The sequence below is a fragment of the Sarcophilus harrisii genome, chromosome 4, assembly GCF_902635505.1.
Source record: "Sarcophilus harrisii chromosome 4, mSarHar1.11, whole genome shotgun sequence".
NCBI lineage: Eukaryota > Metazoa > Chordata > Mammalia > Dasyuromorphia > Dasyuridae > Sarcophilus > Sarcophilus harrisii.
The window spans coordinates 227,188,043-227,193,326 of record NC_045429.1 but is presented as its reverse complement, the minus strand read 5'-3'; the positions used below and the strand labels follow the sequence as shown (position 1 = coordinate 227,193,326).

At 39.3% G+C, this 5,284-nt stretch overlaps 1 pseudogene; it reads right to left on the bottom strand.

Annotated features, from left to right (window-relative positions):
- Nucleotides 1-2,244: 2,244 nt before the first annotated feature.
- Nucleotides 2,245-3,481, bottom strand: LOC100929333 (annotated as a pseudogene).
- Between the last annotated feature and the right edge of the window lie 1,803 nt (nt 3,482-5,284).

Here is a 5,284-nt window from a genome sequence, read left to right as displayed (position 1 = left end):
GCTCATAACGACTTCCAATGCTTCTAAAGGAAGAAGGGTTTGCACACTGAAAACTATTCATATTTATTTTTAAAATAATAAGTGAAATGTGCTCCTTAACATTCTCTTCTCATTCTTTGTGATACACATATTACATAAATAAAAATAAATTGGTTTGTATCACTGGAAAAGGAAGTAAGCTGGTTATGTAGTGAAAGCAAGAGGAAAAGGGACAGCTCCTGAGTTATCTTCCTCCTCTTCATTATCATTATTACCAGATGAAAACGTCTCTATAGATTTGGGTATGCACATTGGAAGGAATTCTGGATTAAAAAATTGAAAGTCCAAAGTGCTAAAGGAAATGATAACATTCTAAATTATTAGTTTATGAATGATTTTGAGGTTTAAGATGTAACCTTCCCATGATTAGCTGATGTCTGTTGTAAGATGGGAGTAACCTGCTAGTGGGTACTGGATGTTACGGGAGCCACCTGCCAGTAGCTGCTGGGGATCCAACTCAGACCAGCAGAATGGATCCCTTCATGTGAGAGGATGATAAAGATACAAGGAGACTGAGAGGCAGTTGCCTTCTCTGACCTCTCTCCTTGACTCCAATTATTTCATTCCCAATCCAGAAGCAACATCTGTGTCAGTAAAGGTTGATTTGCTATTCCTTCAGGGTTGTTATGATTCACAGCTGTGGGAGCTTTTGGAGAACTAACCTACCCCATTCACACTTAGGCATGATCCTTAACAATTCACCATGTTTGTTTAATGGGAATATCATGATTTTTCTCCCTACAGCATGGTCAGTAAGTTTGTGCATTAGCTGTTGAGGAATGCAAATAGTGATATCACCTCTGAATGATTGTAGGGTGAGATACTACAGCAGGTGTTGAATCTTGTGAGATATCATGAAGACAAATAAAACAGAGAAGAGGACTGTAGTCAGAACAGGGATTTTTCATAAGTCTCTCATCTCTTTGATGTGTTGGCCCATTTAATTACCCTGACTAAAAAAGTCTTACTGGGTCTCTTCTTCCCTCTCCTTCCCTACACATTACTGAAGGAACTCTCTTGGGAGGATCCTACTCACGAACAGCTCTAGGGAGCAGCTGCTTCTTTGTTTCTTGTGTTTCTTATGCCCCACAATTTGGTGTCACATGTTGTAATGTGGGAGCCACCTGCCAGTGGCTGCTGGAGGTTGAACTCAGACCTGTAGAATGGATCCCTTCATGTGAGAGGATGATGATGATATAAGGAGACTGAGAAGCAATTGCATTCTCTGACTTCTTTCCTCTTCCCTCTTGCCTCCATTTCATTCCCAATCCACAAGCAACATCAGTGTCATTAAAGGCTGATTTGCAATTCCTTCAGGGCTTTTGGAGAACTGACCTGTCCCTTCATATTTAGGTGTGGTCCTTAACAGATGTCCATTTTTCTGGATGTCAAATACACATGCATGGAGGAGAAAGAGACATATTCTATTATGGGATAAGAGATGGATGCAATTGGAGTAGGCAGACAATGAAATATAAAAAGTGGAAGGATGGGTGAGTACTTGAAGAAAGTAAACATAAATAAAAATAAAAATTTACCCACTGATATTCATTCTTGTAGGATCATCTATATAGACTCAGAGATAATAGCAGTCAAGATTTCTCATGTATGGAAGGTGAGGATGGCTCTGTGGATAATGTCTGTTTTCTTGGTGTTAATTATCAAGCCTAAATTAGCATAAGGAGTAAAAAATCAATCTGTTGTTTCTTGTCTTTCACTGTCAAGGCTGCATTGATGTATACAATCATCTGCAAAAAAGAACTCATGCAACGATTCTACTTTAGTTAGGCTTTTTTGACTTAAAAATTTAACATCAGTATTTTGCTAACCATGATAACATTTTTGTCCTCATTTAAGGTGTCACTCTATAAAACATGGGAGCAAGAACACATCCCTTCTTCACTCCACTGGTAGACTGGGAAATCATGACAGCACCATCTAGTTTCCAGAACTTGTGAATGCTTGCCTTTATGAAACTGGGATACAGTATTTTTTCAGGCCAAAACAATAGTTTTAATTCATCATTCAGCAATATGTCAGCCATCAAAAAATAAAATTCTAATACCAAATGATGGAAGGAAGATTTCTCTACAACATGATTAGGTGGGATGCATCTGGAACTCCCCCGCCAGGGCACCACAAGCAGGAAAGATGCTGGTTATTCCTTTATTCAATAAAATAGAAGCATAGAATTCAGGAGGCCAATTATTCATTTCTAGGCTGGCATAAAAGGTCATTGATGAACTGGCCCTACCCCAAACACTTCTACATTCCAATGAGCAACTTCACACCATTTACCACCATCTGCATCAGCTCTGCCTCTGACAAGCCCAGTCAGTTAGCATTGGTGATGTTAAAAACACCAGCCACAGCTACTGTATCCAGACTACTTGTACCCCTTTTCTTCACCTTCTTCAGCACATCACCAAACTTCTCATATTTGCGCAGGTGGGGAAGTTTGATGTGGACATCTGCATGTAGGCCTGTGCCCAAGTTGGAGGGGAAGGTCAGATTGTAATCAAAGTGGGGGTCCTACATGAACTAGTAGTTCTTGTTCTTAAAAAAGGGTTTCAATCTGGGTGAATCTCATGGAGAAAAGTGTGAACACCTCTTTCATGTTACCTCCCTTCTGCATGAAGATAACCCTCAGGTGGTCTTCCTCATGGATCCACATCAGAAAGATATTTTTTTCATTGTGCCAAATGCCATTGGGCCAGTCTTGGGCCATGCCAGAGGCCAAGAGGAGTGGGGAGACAGACTTGTTTGAGAGGAAGTGGTCATCAATCAGCTACTGTTATTCCTGTTTGGTTATGTTCTTCAAAACATAGTCACCTTCCAGGCTGGCCAGAACTTCCACAGAGAGTTTTTCTATAGCATGGCACTTGCTCTGGCTACAATGTGGAGGCAGACATAACTCCCAGATTCTATGGCCAGTTCAAGCATGAGAACTTAGCACATAATAAGGATCTAGGTCATCACCACCCTGAAGACTGCCAGGGTTAAGATCAGTCTTATGGTTCTTCTGAAGGCTTGTAACCTCTATGGCAGTTCTCAATGTAAGGATCAAACTAGTTCCTTGAACACATCATGACACTCTTCATCTCCAGTTACACAGCCCACAGTCATGGTGAATGAGTACCCTGGGTTGTCCACATCAGTCTGATGATATCATCCAGGGTGAAGCCCCTGGATGTAGCCTTATCCCGAAGTTTTTCATAGAACTCTGGTGTCAGTTTTTAGCCATGTGATTGTTGTGGGAGGAGAGATCAGGGTATTCCTCCTCAGCAGAGTAGCGAGACTTCCACATGTTGTACATGGCATGATGGCAGGAGGCAAGGTTGTTCCAAAGAGTCACAGAAGGAAGTAAGTTTAGAAGATGCTGCTGCTCTTGCTGTGGCTGCTGCACTAAGATCTCAGGCCATCTTAGCCAGAGCTCAGTCATTTTGCCATGATTTTTCATAAACCCTTATGACAGACAGTATCAAAGGCTTTGGTTATATTGACCAATTTTATGTACAGACCTCTGTTATAGTGATAGAAGGAGACAAAGAAAGAGAGAGAGAGAGAAAGAGAGAGAGAGAAAGAGAGAAAGAGAAATACATGAACTTTTACAAAGGACTATGTGAGGACAGAGACTGGAATAATGACTTTTGACTAGAAATAGGAAAAAATTAACTCACAAGGGATATTCAATTTGGATTATATTTCATTCATGGATAGAATTTCAATAGGTGGGAAATAGGGAAAATATATTGCCATATCATATCCAGCATATTGATAAAGGAGATAACAAAAACATGAAGGCAGGTAAGTATAGCAAATAGGTCAAAGATTTTGAACTAGGAAGAAAATGAGTACTTCTGATTCCAAGCCTGTAACTCAATCAATTGTCTCATCTAGCTGTCTGGTTATGGGTTTATCATGACTAAAATAAGCTAACTAGCAGGCTAGCTCTTGAGAATATTCCTTACTCTAGAAGGCTCCAGAATTCAGAAGATGGGCCACAAAGGCATGTGCTAAAATGGATTCATTTTTGTTGGGCATTTGAATCATAAGCATCTGTATTAACCATTTAACTATTATGTTTAGAAACTAGCCCATGAGAGAAGATCAGAGGAAGCTAACACTTGTGTTCTTTTTCTTTAAAATAATAATAATAGTTCTCTCTGGGAGAAAGCAGGTTTCTCGGGGAGGTTTTCTGGAGGCAGCCTTAGTTTCAGTTACAAGTAAATAATTACTCCAAAATCGCAGCAAGCTGATAAAAGTTCAGATCTTTTATAGTGTCCTTCAATATAGCCCGGTTAGCTCAGGCCTATCTCTCTGCTTGGTTACAAGAAGCACCAAGCTGGAAGATGCAATGAATCTCTCTTGCCTCAAAGATAGGGCCTGTGGGCTTCCTCCCAGAGTGCTCCTCTCCGATCCCAGTCAATGTTCTGGAGAAATTCCTTCAAGCTCTAAGAGCTTCCTCTATATATATGATCTCCCAAAGGTTAACTCCTCCTCTGAGAGAGAGGGATTCTGGGTTATCTCCCAGAGTGCTCTCTGGCCCTAAGAACTTCAAGGGAGGTGTGAATTCCCATATCTCTTTCTAAACCCTGAAATCTCCCAAACATGTGAACTCCACTGAGTACTTAAATATTTCTTGCTTCTATGAGCTCTCTAAAGGTGTGAACACAAGCATCATTTCTATCAGTTGTACTTAGTACCTTATTTCAAGTTCTGGCCCAAAATATCTCCTTCTAAGATCAAATCAATCATATTGAACCATGCTAAATTAGATAATTATTGTCTCTATCAACTCTAATGGCTTAACACTTTGTAAAGATTCCAACAAACACTCAAGGAAGAAGTAAAAAGATGAAAAAGCAATATAATATTGTGGAATAAAATTTTATTGATCAGAAGATCTGAATTTGGATCTCTACCTCCTAAGTCACTTAACAAATATAAACCCAATCTCCTTAACTGTAAAAAGGGAATTACACAATAATATTTATATTAATAAATGCTTGTGATACCTCTTCATTTTCCAATTCTTCATGACTCTTTTGCAATGACCAGAACTCACGATTCTCATAAGTCTGGACTTCATTGGGATATTGAAAGCAAAAGACTGATTAAATAATATCACTTCATCAAATATATTGGTTTGGTTTTTAAACATCATTGAAAATAAATAAGTATTTTATCCTGTGAAGTACCTCTAGATAATCATGCAATAACAATTAGGTTATAAAGTTATATT